The sequence below is a fragment of the Pleurodeles waltl genome, chromosome 4_2 (assembly GCF_031143425.1).
Source record: "Pleurodeles waltl isolate 20211129_DDA chromosome 4_2, aPleWal1.hap1.20221129, whole genome shotgun sequence".
NCBI lineage: Eukaryota > Metazoa > Chordata > Amphibia > Caudata > Salamandridae > Pleurodeles > Pleurodeles waltl.
In genome coordinates, this window is record NC_090443.1 from 292,466,807 (window position 1) to 292,487,504 (window position 20,698).

Sequence of the window (20,698 nt, forward strand, 5' to 3'; positions counted from 1 at the left end):
TGGTTAGGTATTAGTGAGGGGGGTACAAACCACATTCCTGGCGAGAAGGTGTCTCTATCGAAAATTACAGTTTGAAATTTGCTAAGGATCAAACAGATCACCCTCATCAGTTTTTTCAACACTGCCCAATGGATGGGCATTTAAGAAACGAGAGGGTCTTGAGAACAGTATGAAGCATGGTTTAAATTAGACAGCTATTTGAGGAAACGATCTGTGGCTCTAAGGAGCACAACTACTACCCACGCACTTCTGCTAAGTATCTAGGGCCAGATGTACGTACCATTTTTCCTGTCACAAACAGCCCAATTCGCAGAATTGGACCATTTGCAACAGGAAAAAAACATTTTGGTATGTACAGATCTATTTTGCGATTCGGTAATCTATTTACCGAATAGCAAAAAGGGTGTGCGAGTCGCAATTAGAAAGGGGCATTCTCGTCCTAATTGCAAGTTGCAGTCCAGTGTATGATTTGCAGTTAGCACCAGTCTAAAATTTATGCTAACCAATTCGCAAAAGGGAAGGGGTCTCAATGGGAACCCGTCCCCTTTGTGAATACATGCGAAAACATTTTTTCAGAGCAGGCAGTGGTCCACTGCCTGCTCTGAAACAATTAAAAGAAAACTTCATTTTTTTTTCGAAATGCATTCCGTTTGCCTTTAAGGAAAGCTGGCTGCATAAAAAAAAAAAATACTGCTTTATTAAAAGCAGTCACAGACACCATCCCTGTGAGTGCCTCCATTCCCAATGGGGTCGCAAATTGCGACCTACTTCATGAATATTCATGAGATAAGTCATTTGCGACCCCATTGCGAATCGCAAACTGTGTCATTCACACTGTTGTACATCCGGTTTTGCGACTCGCAGTTTGTGAGTCAAAAACCGGATCTTTGTACATGTGGCCCTTAATGTCTTGAAAAATTCTGAGGCTTTGTAAAGTAATAAATAACCGTGATGCCATAACTATGGACGAGGTACGTCACCAACGTCAATAGTGGTTGGACGAGTGTTACAAGCTACGGAAACCAAGTGAACATCAAGGTTCTCCAAAGTCTACAAAATTGATGAACAAGGGGTTAAACAGAAATCATGGAATCCAATAGATTAAACTATGTGTCAGAACGAATGGGATAATCAACTAAAAAGGTTCAGTGAACTTTCAGCTGTTATTGGCTGCAATGTCAGTCTCTGGTACACGGTGACAGTCCCAGATATACCCAAGATGTAAGGTGCAGTCCTAGACCTAATTTAGTTTCAGCACCATCCCAAAAGACAGCATTAAATGTAAGTGATTTACAGAAAATGTAAAAGCAAATGCTACACTAAGTCAGAACAGTAGAACGAGTATTGCTTAAGTGTCCGATTTCGGGCTGGGCACAGCTACTATCTCCTGTCTTTGCTACAGATTCACTATTCGGGATGGTAGTGCCTCTTTACAAGGAATGGCATATTATGTTTAAGAGGTATTAAAAGAGGCCCATATTGGGAGACCACCTATTTACATCCTCCCTAAAGACACCTGGTAGGTTGTTTGCCAAAGCTATTTCGACCAATTTGAAGCTGTAAATCACACTCTTGAAATTGATACCCGCTGCACAAATCAGCTCATGTGAGCATGGGGCAGCTGCCAACAAGAAACTTGCTGATGGTGGTCACTGGAACTTACTTTTCATCAGCAGAAGGAGGAGGGAGAGAAAGATAAGAAACCTGTGACAACGGGTGAAATCACAGATGAAACAGAACCCGTAAGTGTGAGATTAAGAGACAGAAAGACCGGATTGGTGGCGAAAAGAGACACAAAATGGAATGAAGGTTGACAGCCTTGGCATTTGGTAACACCTGGACGGGTACCTAAGAAAAACTATGGTCCAATGAACACATTTTTAAAAACATTAAGTACTTCCTAGCCATAGCACATGTGATACATACTGAGGAGAAAGTAAGATAGAGACATTTATAGACTTTTTATTTAATTTTAATATTATACAACTTTTTGACAGTAAGTATCAAGTACAGGAATATATACTCAGATATGAAGGACAATTCGAGCACCTCATTCAGATATATGAATGAGACTTTGAACAATCCTAGGAGATCATTTAGTAAGAAACTGTGGTAGTGAGGTGGTTGTACACAGTTTTGGGGCAAGACTTCCATATTCTGGTTGAGTTTCCTAAGAAGGATTGTGCCATGAGTCATTCCTTTCTGAAGACCAGAGGCTCAAGCAACAAATCTTTGGCATTTCGTGATGGTTTAGAGCCTCCAAAGAGCTTAAGTGTGCATGCCAGATAACCAGGAGTGGATGAGTAAAGGGCCTTGTGTGTGATACAAGCAGTCTTATAAATGGACCTGGCATCAATGGGCAATCAAAGGAGAGCGAACAACGTAAGCGAGATGTGGTAATTCCTTTTTGCCACACAGACAAAATGTGCAGCTCAATAAAGAACTGGTTTAAGAGGGGTGAGGAGGGTCTCGGGGAGACCAGCCAGCAGAGAATACAATTGTCTATTCTGGAGAGCACCAGTGATTGAACCAGAGAGTTTACATCTTGTTCTGGAATGTTTAGGCGGATACCCCAGAGAAGACACTGTTGATATTGTGCTTTTCTGGCCATTTTGCTAATTTGCAATTGTAAGTTGAGTCTTATCTGGGATGACTCCTAATGACGCGGCACTATCAACAATGGTGGGTTTGCTGTAAAGATAGCGAGTGAGTCCAACCAGGATTGTTACTGGAAGAGTTGATTGTAGAGAGGAATTCAGCTTTCACACGGTTCAGCTTTAGATTACGAGAAGTCATCTAGTCTTGAATGAAGTTTAAAGTGATGGCAAGATGTCATGTGCAGAGGAGGCCCTTAAATACAGTCGATTTCAACTGCGTATTGATGATAGGGTGTTCCTGCCTTTTTTAGTAGGGCTCCAAAAGGCGCGACGTAAAGGCTGGATAAGTTCAGAATGAGGATAGAGTCTTGAGGGACCCCTTGATCTACAGCCATTGGAGTTGAGAGGCAGTGATCAATTTTTACCCCTGTGATCTATCTATGAGGAATGTATCTAACCATATAAGGACCACGCCATTAATGCCCATTCAATTTGTAAGTGTTTCAAGGAGTGTAAGGTGTTTTACAATTTAGAAGGCTACTGATAAGTAAAGAACAGCATGAGCTGCCTGAACCTAGGAGCATCATCAACCACCTGTAGTAGTGCTGTTTCGGTACTACAGCCCAGAATGCAAAGAAGATTGATGTTCGGCAAGGAAGTTGTTTTCTTTAAAGTGCTGGGTGAGTTGCTCCACCACACATCTTTTAAGGCTTTATGCAAGAAAGAGCATGTTGGAAATATGGTATAAATATTTGAGGGTGTTAGTGTCTGCAGACGTTTTTTGAGGAGTGGAGCAACTTGTCCAGTTATGAGGCAGTTTGGAAATGTTCCTTGGTTGGGAGACAGTTTCACCCATTTTGGCATATTAGTGATTTTATTTAGCAGTCACAGAACTGTTCAAACTCTTCTGTTTTAGAGTATGGGTCATCCAATTTGATAGATGTGGAGATAGAGGCGCTATTGATGGTTTTGACCAGTTCAAAGAGTTGTTTGGTATGGCTCTTAATTGTATCAAGTAGAGATCAAAAGTGATTTGATTTCCCACTTTTGTATAGTGCTCTTGTATTTTTTAGAGGCATGAAAGGTTAGTGGTGGCAGGTGACTGTCTTCATTCTTCTGTAATATTCTTAATGCATTTCTTTCCTCATATATGGCCTTCTTGAACCATGGAGCTGATATTTGTAGGAAAATACCCTCTTTTGGCATGGTTACCCCAACTTTTTCCCTGCTGTCAGTATGTTTGACTGTTTTCACTGGGATCCTGCTAACCAGGACCCCAGTGATTGTGCTCTCTCCCTCTCAATTTGGTTGCTTAGGACTTTGCACACCACACAATTGGCATACTGGTGCCCTCATATAAGTCCCTAGTATTTGTGGCAGCAGGGGTTCCCCATGGGCTGCAGCAGGTATTGTGCCACCCATGGGAGCCCATGCAAAATGTGTCTGCGGCCTGCCATTGCAGCCTGCGTGAAAAGGTGCATGCACCCTTTCACTACAGGTCACTGCACCAGGTCACTGTAAGTCACCCCTATGGTAGGTTCTCCTAGCCCAAAAGGCAGGGTGCAAGTACCTGTGTGTGAGAGCACCCATGCATGAGCAGAGGTTCCCCTACGAACTCCAGCTCTATTACTCTGGACTTCTTAAGTGCGAGGAAGCCATTTTACTTGTGTCCTGCTACATAATGGTAACTCCCAACCTGGGCATGTTTGGTATCAAACATGTGGGAATCATACCCCAATCCAATACTGTTGCCAGTATTGCTTGTATGATTCCATGCACTCTGGAGGCTCTTTAGAGGACCCCCAGCATTGCTCCTACCAGTCTTCTGGGGTTTTTCTGGCCAGCCCGCGCTGCTGCCAACTCTAAGACAGGTTTCTGCCCTCCTGCTGTTTAACCAGCTCAGGCAGAGGAAGGCAGAACAAAGGATTTCCTGTGGAGAGGAAGGTAGCAACCTCTCCCTTGGAAATAGGCGTTACATGGCTTAGGAGAGGTAGCCTCCGCAAGCCACCGGTATGCTTTGGAGGGCGCATTTGATGCCTTCCTTCCACTAGTCCAAGGACCCCCGGTCCCTGCTCTGGTGTGAAATTGGTCAAAGGAAAGGGGAGTGGCAACTCCCCTGTCCGTCACCACCCCAGGGGTGGTGCCCAGAGCTCCTCCAGGTGGCCGCTTGATTCTGCCATCTTGAATCCAAGGTGGGCAGAGGCCCCTGAGAGCGTCTGAGTGGCCAGGTCAGGTAGGTGATGTCACAGCCCCCTCCTGATAGGTGGTCACCCTACTAGGTGACCAATCCCCCTTCTTGGGCTACTTAGGGTCTCCCTCTTGAGAGGGTCCACAGATTCGATGTGCAAGATTCCAGCATGACTCCTCTGCATCATTTACTTCATCTTATGGCCACTGGGACTGCAAGTGGACTCCGGGGAACTGACAATCTGCAACTTCAGCGACAACTCTGCTCTGCAACATTGTTTCTCTGGCTCCTTCCAGCAACTGCAACATTTCCCTGGCTTTGCATCCTCTGAGGGTGATGAATCTTCATCCTGCAAAAGAAATAAGAAGGAATCTCCCTTGGAGTGAAGGAGTCACTCCCCTTCATCCGCAGGCACCAACTGCAACGATGATCGGCTGCATGGATCTTCTCTCCTCCAGAGCCTCGTGGATCCTACATCAAAGGTGGTGGTCTGGGGTGGTACTCTTAGTCGTCTCTACCAGCTCTCCAACTTGGGAGACAGTAAGCCCTTGTCTCTCCTTGCAGGACAGTACCCCTTTGCACTGCGACTCTTTCAGTTACGAAGTCTTGTTTGTTCCACCTACAAGGGATCTTCAGGCTGTGTAGTCCGGTCTTCCAGCACGTCTTCCTGCAAAGCACAGTCTCCGCGATGTGGGACTCCTCTTCAGGCGTGCTGAGAGAGCCTAGCTGCAACTCCTGTGCCTACTGCCAGTGGGTTGTCTGTGGGGACTGCCTCCTCTTCTTGTGACTCTTCCAGCTGCTGATAGTCACCCCGGACTTCCCTCTTTGGATCGAGTACCCAGGACCTTGCTGGTCCTCTTCAGCCTTGCAAAGCCTTCTTCTCTGACTCTTACATTTGCCAAGGGTTTTTGGTGGTTTTCCAGCACCAATGACGGACCTCATCTTGACTGCCGACAAGGGACATCACTTGCATCACTCTTGGGACTTCTCTTTGGCTCCTGTGATGCACTGCTGACCTTTTTCGTGCACCGTCGACCTGGTCCTACATCCACAGAAGGGTGGGTAGTCACCCCTGCCACAACCAGACACTCCAACTCGAATTGGACCTGGTCCCCTTCCTTTGCAGGTCCTCTTCTGTCAGGATCCTCCTTTGGGTTCTTCCAGTCTTGGTTGGGTCTTTCACAGTCCTTTTCCAAAGTCCTCCAGTTGGTTTTGAGGAAAACCAGGTACTTACCGCTACTCTCCTGGTCACTCGGGGCACCCTGGTACTTACCTTTTGGGGTTCCTAGTTCCTCCAGCTCCCTTCAACTGATTCCACTTCCTTTTGTGGGGGTCTGGCTTTCACATTCCACTTTTTTAGTATATGGTTTGGCCCTCACCTGGGGCCCTCACTATTTGCTATTGCTTTTACCAATGCCTATTGCTCTATATGCTATTCACTGATTGCTAATGTGTATATAATAGAGTGTTTACTTACCTCCAGTTGGGGGTTGCCTCTTCAGTATTCTAGTATTTGTGCTACCATAATATAGTACCTTTATTTTTGTAACTCTGTGTGGTTCTTTCATGTGTGTAAGTGGTGTGTGAATACAGTAGTATTGCATAAGCTTTGCATGTGTCCTAGGTAAGCCTTGGCTGCTCATCCACAGCTATCTCTAGAGGGCCCTGGCTTCCTAGACACTGCCTGGACTTAACTAACAGGAGATACCTGGACCTCGTATAAGGTGATAACACTATCGGTGCTCACCACACACCAGGACAGCTTTCTACAATAGTTGAGGTATTTTCTTTTTGCTTTGGAGTGGGTCTACCTCGTCAAGCAGATCTGAAAGGCAGTTGAGACAGTGAGCAGTCGAATCATTGGCATTTGTGAGAGGGTTGATGGGCGATAGTACCTTCTGTCTGTTGTTGATGAGTGTGCTGATGGTAATGTTCTCAGTGTCACAAAACCCGGTAGTTAATCTTCTCAGTTGGCCCACTGTCACAGAATGAGAGAGTTATAAAGAAAAAGGAAGAATAACAGTATCAGACCAGTCTACTGGTATGGGTTCATCCACTGAAAGCAAATCTCATTTGGAGATGATTAGGTCGAGTATGGAAGCTATTGAATGTGTTGGTTTTAGATTGTGTTGATTCACATCATCAATGGACAGACAGGGGGTGTAGTGGTTGACTGCACGGCCATCTTTAATGCCCCAGTGAAAATTAAAGTCAACCAGAAAGATCACTTTGTGTTAGTTGGCTAGTTGGCAGATCCAAACATTCCTTGATGAAGGCTATGTTATCACTTGGTGGGTAGTAAATGGCATGTAGTCTGAAAGGGAAATTGTGTTGCATGTATAGATTCAGAATTAGGCATTGGAATGTGGAATAAACTGTTGGGTAGTTTCTGCTTTGTAGGGGGTCTCTGAAGATGGCCGTGATGCCTCCCCCCAGCTCTCCCTACACAGTTGTTCATGACGATGGAGTAATTTGGAAAAAAGTAAAAGATCAGATATGTTGTGGGATGTGTTGTTGAACCAGATCTCTGTGAGGATTAATAGGTCATGGTTGTAGTGTGTGTGAGTCTGAGATATCCAGCTTGTGCTTCATTGCTGATCGACAGTTATGGAGCATGCATCATGTTTGTTCCTTCTCTTTCATCATTCACCGTTATAATGTGAAGTGGAATCTAATGGTATTTTTGGTCAATTAGTAAAAAAAATAATTAATTGATTCTTTGACCCCTTCGAATGGAATGTTCCTTTCCCTCTGTTATTCCCTCCTAATATGATGGTTCCGTTTGGAGGCAGTTTAGAATGTTGGCGTAGTAGCATTATTGCTGCATGAGGAGAGATGGTGACTGGAATAAAGAAGACTCTCTTACCTGTATATGGTGTCTTCTTCTGTATAATTTAACACTGGTGATGAGGATCAAGCTGTGTCAGAGACAGCTCCAGTCACTACCCCTCTCGTATTCTCGCTCCACATGACCTTCGGAAGAACACGCCTGCATGGAAGATGCTACACATTTCAGAATCATATGGAAGTTGTCAGCATAACAAGATTAACTCTACACAGTGAATGGAGAAACATAAAAAACACTTCTCCATTCACTTGGAAGAAACGCCTTCAATATGCATCAGCAGCGAGGGTGCTGGAATTTTTTTAAAGTGCTGATACAACACATGTGCACTACTCGTCAAACAAGAAACTAGGAAACATTGTCAGAAGTAGTCTCAAGTGCCCGCTATTCTTCACTCAGAAATAACTTGCATACTGCAGGTTGGGAAGCGCATTTATCCTCCTTCAGCTGCAGCGCTGTTTACACCATGCTACCTGACGGAAACAGTTTAAACTACACAACTTCATTGGTATATCTAACCATTGTTACATAAGTCTGATATCTATTTTTCAGGTTCAAACTAAGCATGCGTACGGTGACACACACACACCTTAAACATATATTAACAATGAGTATTACCAATTAACCTTTCTGTGTCAGACTGCATATCAGTGGCACACACACCTTAATTACTGTGAGCTCTGTGTGGTGCGAAGTACATTGCTGGGCAATCTATGAGGAATTGATTGATGGTGGACATCAATTCTGAAATATTAGTGTGTTACTATATAAGCATTCTAAGTCAGACTGCAAATCAATCATATTTCGCATGCTTACGCTGACCCACACATTTTATACATATTTTAATGCTGTGTGCTACCAAATACACTTTCAGTCAATTTGCATATCAGTGAAACATCGAAAAAACTTTGAACTTGGTGGACAGTCTTTGAGGTATTAAGCCGGTGTAGACCTCTGAGCAGGGCAAAAGTGTATTGGTATATAGTCTGCATGAATAGCTCATCCAGCATTAGTATTATATGTAATGAATGTTAAGTTTTGATAGTCTAAATTGTATTAACATTTAAATAACCAGTCTAACTTTCAGTGTTAAATACCACATTTCATCAATTTACAAAATGGTATCAACAAGCATGAACTGACCTCCCTCTTTTCTAAATGAAATAGGGTAACTGAAGATATCATGGAAAAAATGTCCTTTTAATAGCAATAGGCGGTGATTTATTGGAGTAGAAAACAACATATACTATTACATAACCCAGGCATTCAAGGACATAAAATGTATTAAATATTGCCTGACCCAGAATTGGAAGGGGAAGGAGAACAAGAAAAATTGGATGTTTATAAAATAACATTTATGAAATTGGAAGTACACTTTGGGGACAAAGTAAATGTAGTCCTAGAACATCATAAATGTTTAATAGAGTTCAAGGTAAATAGGAGAGTTTCACCAATTTCACAGTAATATTACAAGGCTTAATAAAATTATGTGATTTTGGAAATCTCACAGACTCATTAATAAGAGATCAATTAGTAAGATGTACAAATAATCCATGTATTCAAGGAAAATTATTATCTAAAACTCCAACATGAAAGGAAGCTATACACATTGCCAAATCTGTAAAATAAACAACTAACTGTATCAAACGAATCAAAGCTCCTACTGAACTAGTTGCAGAAAGTCATACAGAGAAGCAAGAGAATTAAGTATGTAAAATTCTGAAGAAGGATACAAGTAAAGCAAAAATAAATAAGTGGAGAATTGGTTTAAGTGTTTCTGATGTAGTAGCAGCAACCATTTAGCAAATAATTTACAATGCCAAGCCAGAACATGCAACGTGCAGGAACTGTAACAAGAGAGGGGATTTCCCCAAAATGTGTAGGGACAGGGAAAACAACCATGTTAAGATTATAAAAGACAGTGGACCAGAAGAACAGAACTATGTATTTAAAGTAAACAATAAAGAAGAAAAGTCATGCCTGAATTATCCCAAATGTAAGGATTACTTAAATTGAAACATGGGGATGATGTATGTAGATTCATGTTCCCTATTCACATTACTAAACTGTGAAGATTTCAGCAAATTTTAGCACCACAACAGATTAGAATTGGAATTACTGGACATATCATGAAAAGGGTATACCAAAGACCCTATTTTTCTCATGGGCATGGTAAAGATGTGTGTAAATTCAAAAATAGGTCTACTCTATATAAAATATACGTAGTTGAGAGGGGTTCCAACCTGTTAGGTTGGCAACACCCTAAAGAGCTAGTAGTAACTCTGGATCCCAATAACAAGGAAGAGGTACTTCTTATAGACAGTTCTTATGGTAAGAAACATATTTGTGACGAATTCCAATAATTAATTTCTTACTGTTTTGGATGTTTACACAAGTACCAACATAAAATCAAGTTGAGGGTGGGAGCTACACCAGTGGTACATAAACTGCACCCAGTCCCTGACATGAAGAGGAAACCTCTCGAACAAGAATTAAACAAACTGTGTGATATGGGAGTTATCCAAGCAAGAAAATGCTCAGAGTGGTTGGCTCCTATAGTAATTGCATTAATAGCCAATGGGGAGGTTATTCACCTTTGTGTAGACCTGCGCAGTCTGAATAAAAATATCTGGATTGAAAGACAGCCTCGCCCCCTGCCAATGAAATGCTAAGTACCATGGGGGAAGCAAAATATTTCAGTGTAATTGATCTCTTGATGGCTTATCATCAAGTGGAGCTGCACCCTGCTTTCATAAACGCAATGGGAGCTTACATGTTTTGCGAATGCCATTTGGGCTTGCATCTCCGGCTTCAGTCTTTCAAGAAATTATGCACCAGATTCTGAAAGGGATAGGGAACACCTTACATTCCAAAGATGATATGATGGTGTCTGGAGCTTCAATAGAAAATCATGATAAAACACTGCATTAAATATTTAAGAGATTGGCGGAGACTGTCCTTACTGTCAAAAAGAATAAATGTCAGTTAGGGGTCAGATCAGTAGATTACATTGGACACACAAAATCCAAGGAAGGAGTCAGGCCATTGACAGGTGTAAGACAGGCCCAAAAACAAAGATGAACTTAGATCCTTTTTAGGTCTAATTGAATATTTGTCAAAGTATGTAAAATATTTTGCTGATAAATGTGATTGCCTGTGTGAGTTTTTTAAGAAAAACAAGCAATTTGTATGGGAGGAGAAAAGTCAAGAAACATTTGACAAACTAAAGGAGGAAATTACAACATCACCTGCTTTGGGTACATTTGCCCCTAATAGAAAGACTATTCTTCCAGCAGATAGTAACAGGGGCTTGGGAAATATTGTCCCAGAGGGTGGCAGTAGAAGAAAATATAATCGCCTTTGCCTCAAGATATTTATTAAATGCAGAAAAAAATATTCAGTGATTGAAAGAGGGGCTTTGGTGTGTTCCTGGGCGTTTAAAACCTTTAAAATCTTTTTTGTGTGGCATAGGATTTACTATTCTTACGGATCACAAACCCCTTACATACATGAATATAATATCCCCCTGAGCAACTAGAGTTACAATAGTATATATGATTAGTCCATAATATCTGTAAAGCTTTTATTTGTGATCTTCACAATCTCCAGAATATTCAAACAGGTCATGTAGCAAGCATGTTCAAACAAGTTATGTAGCGGGCTAAAATCAAACAAATTACATGAGCCATAAGAATAAATCAAATACAGAGTCTTCCACCTGGCCATACACTAAATAATCAACCAACTTAATTATATCGCCAAGTGACCTTATGCAATACCAGTACTACCCAGGGAAACGCCATACATGTAACAAAGTTCGAAGTTACAGTTAATGCCTCAAGAAAAAGTGGCCACCACCAAATTCTGGGTCTGCTGTGTATGTAAAAAGACAATAGTGAGCTACCTCAAAAAAAGAAAATCAGAAACACCTGTAGTTCCTAAATCTACAATCTCAAAACAGGAAAAACTAACAAATGACTCTATTTCTTCCCAAATCACATAATTCTGTATTGAGAGTGACCTCAAGAAATCGTGACACATAGCCAAGTCGAGCTGCTGAAACACAACAAAATAAGCCCTTTAAAAGGAAAGTTACTAGTGGGCAATCCTTTGACCAAATTCAAAACCACCACTTTATACCTAACAAAATTATTGTATCTGTGTAATTTCAAGGATAAATCTCATGTTCTGTCACTAAATATCAAGTGCAAGATCCTGTAACAAAAAACAATCTTTACAGTGTAAGCCCCACTAAGACAATTCATAACTTAAACTACTCAAATCAGGACAGCCACGCGTTACAAGCGATTCCGTCAGGGATACATTATCGCAATAACCAACACTACGGGACACAGATCACAAACATACCATGCTAAGTTTCAAAAACAGCTTGCCACGTCAATAATATAATTAAAAGTGCCCCCTTCAGTTATCCATAAACAAAAATATATAATCTAATACTGGAGTTACTCACCACAGGTTCTCAGTTGTCAATTAAGGGAGCCGAACGCAGTACACAACGTATTTCTGAATGGATATTGGGACTAGAAAACTTCCCAAAATGGACTTCATTACTGAACAGAAGGTAGAAAATTGTGTCCGTTTTTTAAGAAGTGACAAGAACACACATATATTCGAAAAACACCCACCTCCAGTGACAGTACCACTTAAACCTTGGGAAAAATTGGCAATAGACATTATTGGGCCATTGAATTGGACAGGAATATATAAAAGATTTATATTTGTTCTGATAGATTAGAATTCACATTGGATAACCCAAAAATGGTGCAGCATACCATGACTAAAATACTAATTAGGTTTTTGAAGGACACTTTCAGTAGGGATATTCCATTTTAGTTACAGATAATGGAGTGCAATCTACCACCCAGGAAATTATGGATTTTTTACAATCTTTAAATATTAAATATGACAAACAGCTTTGTGTTGCTCCCAAAGCTAATGGCCTTGTGGAAAGAGCAAACCGCATGATTAAAGACAACATCCAGTTAGCTATAGTCAATGGTCTGGATGTAGAAAAGTCCCCTCGCGACTACATATGGTCTTATCACACATCAACCAATCAAATCACTTGTGTGTCCCCTTTTGTGTTGCTTAAAGGTAGAGAAACTAGCACTAAACTATTCCCTAATTGGTTCAGGGGTGGCAAACGTATGCAGGTTGGTCAAACAAGTTCCCACAAGAAAATATACCTGTATCAACTGAAATACAAGAAATGGTATGATAAAAAAAATATGGGACAAAAAAACAGGAATGAAAGATTGGTGATTGGGTACTAGTAAGAAAAGCAAGCAAGGACCATTCTAAACAGGGTAAATGCTATCCGCCACAACAGATAATAGAAGTAAATCCCAATGCAGTGAGATTAAGTAATGGCCAGGTTTGGAGTATGGATAGCATTACAAGAGTTCATGCCAAATAGTGTGACTTCTATGTATATGAAAATACTCAAACCAACATGAACATTTCGAGCTGTTGACTGCAATAAAGGAGACTCTTTTATGTTTATATGGTCTCTTCTTCTATTTAATTCAACAATCACATAATGTCATTTTCTCCGATGCGTTCACTAAATTGTTTTCAACTTTCACTTTATAAGTGCCATCCTTGTTAGTCTATAGTCTTTCTCGCGTTCTCCCTCCCCATCATTTGGTCTTTCCTTCTCTCATCCTATCACTTTGTCGGCTTCCTCTCTTGCACCTGCAGTTCCCTTTTTCTCTCTTATCCATCACTCTGTACTGTTGTTTTCCCTCACTCTCGCATTCAGTTCTTTTCATCTCTGTTGCCTGATAAGCTCTGTCCTTGTTTCTCACAGTTTGGTTTGTCCTTCTCTCCTCCTGGCTCTCACTTATTTCCTTCTCTCCCACCTATCTGTTCCCTCATTCTCCCACGCTATCACTATTATTGCTTTCTCTTTCAGACTATTACTCCATTCTATTATGGCTTGCCCCATTCTTCTGTGGCCCCTCTTTTCCTTTCCTAGCACTCTATTTCCTCCCTTTTCATTACTTTCTTTTTATGTCATCATGCTTTCTCTTGCAATACCATTCTAATCGTTACTTTTACCCCGTCACTTTGAAAGAATTTTGGATTTCTCCATTATATCATTCTCCCTCTCACTTTCTCTATTTTATCTTATTCTTTTTACACAAGCTCCCCTAAAGTTTGCCTGGTGTCAAGTCTGTTTACTTCCTCCACTCTCCATGTGTCCTGTGTATTTCCCACCTGCCCTGTCCCAGTCCTCACTTGCTCTCAGTGGCTTCTTTCCTGGTGCTCCTTTGTTCTCTGTCCCCACTGTGTTCATCTCACATGTTCTGCAGAGATGAATGTGAGGATGTAGGCTCCAGACCATGGATACTCACAAACATTTTCCCAGGGGCCAAAAAGTTTGGTCAGTGGCGTACCGTGGGCTGCACTGGTGACACCGGGTGGCGTGTGTGGGTGAGTTGGGGGAAAGGTGGACAAATAGGTGCATGTAGGGGAAGTGAAGCAGGTACATGTAGTGGCTTAATTGAATAGAACAATTTGGAACTGAAAAACCTGGAATCATTCCCGGCTTCCCTACTTGATCAAATTGTGTGATCCCAGGCAATTGTTTTAATTCACTTTCCTTCATTTGTCTTCATCATCACAGACAAAAGGACCTCGACATACATGACTTCAGGATGCATGCTGTACAGAAATGTCTCCGGTGTTTGATTTACTAAGCTATAATGCTGTTAATCTTTAATAGCAAGCCAGGTCTCCCAAAGGGTGCACATAACAACTGGTTTGCCTTTTAAGTCAACTTTGGCATTGTTAGGGTGGGGAGGGCATTAATGTTTCTAAATTCACGTTTGAGAACTACAACTTTCAAAAAATACTTCTCATTACACTGATATAATCCGATGTACTAAGGTGAAACGGTTCTACATACAAATAAATCACGCTTGTTGAAGTTCAAAGACATTATCATATTTTTATACATATGCTGCAAGATGTCTTTATAAATGAAGGTGTTGCAAAAGTTAAATGGTGCAGGACACCCTTGATACTTATTTTCTTAAACTGCAGTTAACCTACAAATAAATGCCTGCACCTTTATTTAACTTGAAATAGCACTAACTTTAAAAATATGTTAACAACAGCCCAGTGCTTCCGTGACTATGGGCCGCATGTAGAAGTCAGGAGGGCCACACTTTGAGTATCACTGCTCCAAACGAACAGTGCTGACCGGTGTGAAGCCTCTAATTACTGTCAGGAAGTTTGAGTGGTTTGGTAATGAGATGGTTATGGTGGGTGTGATTGGTTGTATTTGGAATTTTGATATGTAACTGAACGCAGAGCACCAGCTGAAGTACATACCGTACATGCCAACAGCCCTGTAGACTCCCAGTTTTTTAAGCCAAACTGGCTTTATTTTACCTGTCTGCTGCCTAAAATTGCTTCTGCTTCAATTGAAGCCAATGAGGAAAATACATTACCCCTTCTCTGAAATGCTGGCATGAACGGAATACTGCTGGAGAGGCATCAATGTCAATATTTAATGGTTAAAAAAAAGTGCTGGGTCCAAAGGTATTTTACGTGTACACCCAGCCAATGCTGCCAAATCCCAGTGCCACCATTACCCAATAAACATAACACTCGAAAACTGTGTCCAGTTGGATTAGTCTATGTCACCGAAGCTGTAAGAATGACCTTGGCAAGATGTTGTTTGTTATTTTAATTTTCGTGTATACTGAATTTGGAAACTTTTTTTTATGTGCTCTGGTCAAAAATAGGCACACCGTGTCACCATGTGACTGACTGTCAGAAATAAGTTCTGATGTTGAAAAGTAAGTGCCAGTGCAGAGCACCAGCAAACACACGCTAAATGTAAGCACTAATTAATCCTCATGCCAGGCTTGGCTGTGCAAGCAACATGTTTGCTATTGTCAAGTGTTTTGATGCCCTTGTCCACGGATTGGAGTCAGTGAAGAGCTTGAGGCACACTTGATTCTTCTGCATAAAGTAAAATCGATAGGGAAAAAAACACGAAACAGCACATCTTGCTATGTTAGTCTGCTAAGTGACTAATAGAAGTGATATTCGAATTGCATCCTTCCGCCTGACTCCCATTGTGCTGTATTTTAACTATAATTCACCAGTTTCTAATTTGTGAACATACATGATTTTACTAATTCCGTGCCACCCCACACAGATAGCACAAATGCCAAACCCGTTACTAGTACCATCACGTTACTGCCAAAAAGTTAGAAGTTAGAGTGGCTCCACTTCCCTTGTGCCTGGTCCTGAATGACATACGTGGGCGTGGGTGGGCTCTGCCTCAGGTTGAAGGCAGACAAGTCTAATGGGTAACCTTGATGCACAGCTACATCAAAGCCCTGAGGCAATGCATCTCTCTCTCATCACAGCAGGGTGCACATTGAAACTAAATGTTGCACCTTTTGACAGCTCTACCCTCTCCCTTTTCTTTTCTAGTCATAAACATTGCATGCAGGGGGGCTCTTGTACAACTGTCAGTGGTGGCGTCCCTCCACCCCGCCCGACCAGCAGCAGAAGCTGCAAACCTTTCGCAATAAACTATGTTTATTATCCTTTCGTTGTGAAAGGGGTGGGGCATTGGGGGTGACGTGCAGTGAGGGGAGTGCACTGCTCACTCCCCTCAGAGTGTATGTGTGTTTGGCCAGCTGTCTCAGGCTGGCCAAACACACATGTGCAGTGTGCTCTCTCCAGCCCGGAAACTGGAAGCAAGCACAGGCTCCCAGTCTGCCTGGGAGCGCTCCCAGCCAATCCTAATGCTGCTTTTAGGAGACGCTGCCTGCTGAGGAGACGATGGAGGATTGGCAACGCAGTGGTAAGTGTTTCTAATTTTTTTTTTCCATTTTTTATTAATCCCCCTCCCGCGTGCCGCCCCGCCCCTTGTAACTCCCGCAAGCCGCGACTGACAACTTGAGCTGTGCATGCTTCAATAGTGGTGAGCCAGCTTGCAACGTGGGACATTCTGGTAGTGCTTCACCTCACTCTTTGGCACCGACCCACTCGAACCTTGAGGGTGAGCTGAGGTGATTAGTGATTAGATGATTGACTCAGCAGTCACCTAATTATAAAACAACTCTGCTCATGGTCTTCAACAGAAGTTGACGTTTTCTAAAGTACAGCCTGAGTTGCACCTGAATGTATAACAGTTACTTTTCTATGAGCCTGGAAATAGCCCGCCTACCCTCGTCTCCCTAGCAAACACATTGCGACCCAGTCCCCAGACAGGTCACTGGCAAAAAAAACACAACGGAACAGACAGGGCTGTAAATAACTCTCTGCTACTGATGAAAAGCAGGATGGAATCCCCTCAACTGTTTGAGTCCCGGTGTCACTGCACCAGCTGCATCATTGATAGCTATGCCAATGACAGGGAAACTCAAAAATATCTGGAGGTAAAACTGTGAGCTGATTTTTAGCATAAGGAGTTCACTGTACATGGAACCCCTTGGAAATCTACTCACCAGAAACAGAATCAAAATTCATCAATAAGCTGATAACATACAGCTACATTTATTGATCTACCCTGCCACAGACAACCAATGCCTGAAACACTGTCTAAACCTCATCCACCCCATCCAGTCCTAGATGTCCAGTACCAACCTGAAGCTTAATACCACCAAAAGCGAATTAATTCCTGCTATTCACCAAGAAAAAAAGCAAAAGTATACCAAAGCTGGACCAACAACAGGAACCCCAACTTTCACCCAATGCCAAGTCACCTGGATTAATCCTGGACACGATCTTCACCCTAAAGGCACACATTTGCAAGCACACCAAGATAGCCTCGTACCAGCTCTCTCTAGTACACAATGAAATCGTTTGTCCCAAAAAGGGATTTTAGAAGTGCACTTTAGGGCTTCTACTCTTGCATGTGGGTGGTAACAAGGCCCTGCTCCACAGCCTAACAGTCTTTACACTACCACTGTTAGGGGTATTCTGCATGCTGCAGTATGCCTCACAAGGACCTGAAAACAAATGAGCTCGTCACCCCATCCCTTACCATCTACATTCCATAGATGCACAGGAAGTGCGGGCAAGCTTTACAGTGCAATATTAATTTATAGAGCCACATCACACACTCTCCAACTTTACTACCTCCTCCCAGGAAGTTTGAGACCCTCCCTCGGTGCAGGAAATGAGGAGATCCTGCCAGATTCCTGATCCAGTAGCTATTATTACCAGCATCTACTACTGTGCTGGATCCAGGCTGCCCTCGGTGAAATATTTGTCCAGTGTAATTTGCTGACACCAGGACACATCAGTAGCACCCACATGTTGCCTGCTTTCCGCTCAGAGCAGCAACCTTCAGATGGTGCTAGGCCCAAAACAAAGGCATGATTTACAAGCCTGTCTGGTCTCTTTTTGTTCAGCCTCCTCTTAGCTGTGAGCTATCTGAAGCCAAACACCTAAGTGCAGATTCAATGGCGGGAAAAAAGGCACACAGCTTGTTATCACTACACAAGTACTAAATAGAAGGTATGGTTCAGAAGCAAGTTTTTTATTTTAGTAAAGCCCTGAATATAAGAGATATGTATGTAATGTAAGAATAACTGATGTATCCATCTGTATGAGTAATTACATGAATAAATATGTAAATAGAACTTAATAATTTATTTTATTTAGTTATTTTACTGCGCTACTTATCTCAGTGTAAGATGTCAGAGCATTTTACATTACATGCACACATTATACAATGACAACTCATACGTACGTAAATTAATGTACATTAAATTTACATAAGGCTAAGAGAGTAACAAGGTGTCGGAGCCATATATTGCCCTTACTAGTAATCATTAAATTATGTTCTGCATGTTACACAAAATCCTTTGCAAAAGGCACTTTAACCCACCATGCTACTCTAGGAGTAAAAACTGTGATTAGACAAAACACAGGTTGACTCATCAAGTGCGTTAACCACTAGTTATCTGACCATTATTATTATCCCTGAAAATTGCTGAGCACACAGAGATCTCAACACGCAGAGCCTTAATCATGTCAGATATTCTAATATGCAGTCTCGTTTAAACCCATTAAGTAAGCCAGACAGATTTACTGTCACATTTATCCTTGTTTTCAATTTTTTGGCTGCAGAGTTTTAGAAAATAAATGTGTAAGTTGACGACCAGGGTTCGTTTTTGAATGTGAATGAACTGATTCTTTTTTAATGAATTGAGGCACTAGGCATGGGATTGTGAGGCGAACTTGCATTGTTTCTCTAAGAAGGTACATAAATGGGCTCAGGGCCTTGCTATTAACGAAGGGTCAGGATTCACTGCAGGTGGGGAGGGGAATCCGATCCCTGGATTGTTATACGCAGATGAGGCAGTTTTACTTGCAAGGGTGGCCTTGGGCCTCCAAAAACTGCTAATTGCCTTTGCTGACTATATAGCTAAGAGAGACTTGTAGACAAATATAGCCAAGACGCACACAGTGATCTGTGGTCACAAACACACAGAGAAGCACCTTCATAATATCAGTCATGTCACGAGGAAGATGTGAATATCCTTACACGTCTCGGCATACCCTTTGACTCAAGACTGAATTGGGAGCATTTGTACGTCAAGGGTACAAATGAGTACAGCAAAAGAAGCTGTCTTTAAAATTGCTTCTAGATTGGGCTCTAAACCAGTTAAGGAACTGATTTTGTTCTATAACAGTAAATGCATCTCAGTGGCAATATATAGTGAAGGCCTTTTAGGGTATTGAGACATTAGTAACCATATAGGTTCGAAAACTGCTTCGTGTGTAGGCTACTCGTGGTGCCGTAGATCTGCTCAACATATATTGGCCTTGAGATGCTAGAGATGAAATGATTGAAACATCTAATTAAATTATACCCTCTTCTTCTATGGGTTTCTCTGTGGGCAAAAGAATTACCATATTAACTTGGAAATTCCTATTACGTAGACCGTCACTGAATTACTTGTTAAGAATATGTGGCTGTTTCATATCAAGATTGTGTCTGCTGAGATTGTGGTAAGAGAAACTGTTGTAAAACCTGCCTCTAGTAATGCAGATACAAAAAGACAGGCCAAGGATGCGTTTTTGTAAAGCGTGTCCGCCTATTCCAGACCATAATGAAAGCAAACTTACAGGTTGTAACCACTCACAACATAGATTTGATTTTATCCCGCTTAAACACTGCCCTTTTCTCTGTGCGTTCCCTCTGCATGCTTCCCGGGCTGCCAAACTCCTGTGTTGCCCCTGGGACAACGAGTCATCCAGGAAGGTATAATAAGGGCTTTAGCCTTCCCCGTGGTGTGCCTCAGCCCGGGCTGCTGCAGCTTGAACTGCTGTGGCCTAGACCGGGCAGTGTCCGGGGACTTATCTCCACTACGCCCAGTTTTTCATAGGTCTTTAAAAGACCATTTACATTCCTTTGCGAACTGGTTAAGGAGGCTTGGCTTGTGTTTTTTCACTGGTTCTAGTACCCCCTGGGTCACCCCCTCTGCCTATTCCTTACATTTGCTTTTTACCTTTACTTCCACAGAGGGAGAATTCGCTTCATGAAAAGGCATCTCTCAAGCAGTGTTGCCACCTTTCTAAAAGGTAAATACTGGCCATTTGTTGTTTAGTGACCCTGCAAAGGTCTCATAGAGCAGTAAATAAAATCATATGCATTTATTTATAACATGACTTTTCTGTTTTTGTTTCCTTTAATTATTAGTCGTGGGTCATTAATGCAACCCTAGAACACATCTAAAAGGGATTTCTATTTATATTTAGTGTTTGAAGTATGCACAGATAAGTGCTAAAAACACCTGTTTTAAGGTGATTTTGTGTATTTTTGTACCAGGCTGACTGAATGTTTGTTGCAGAATCTGCACATCATTTATTTCCTCCACCATCCATACCTGATTGATACCATAATACCAATAGTGTAACTTATATATGAAACCCTACGCCAGCCGTCAATAACATGCTGAGTTACTCCAAGTGTCTGAGAATACATCTTCTTCAGACAACTCACTCCGCATTCTCACCGCTCACCCTTCACTTTCAGTCACCCTGCACTCACAGCGATCACAC

General features: G+C 41.9%; 1 long non-coding RNA gene across 1 annotated transcript in view; it reads right to left on the minus strand.

The window, feature by feature from the left end:
- The window catches only part of LOC138292545 (uncharacterized), a 35,459-nt gene that overhangs the window by 6,953 nt on the left and 7,808 nt on the right, over positions 1 to 20,698 (minus strand). The window contains exon 3 of the long non-coding RNA XR_011202719.1: positions 7,652 to 7,774. This is a non-coding gene — a long non-coding RNA (uncharacterized lncRNA). The remainder of the gene's footprint in view (positions 1 to 7,651; positions 7,775 to 20,698) is intronic.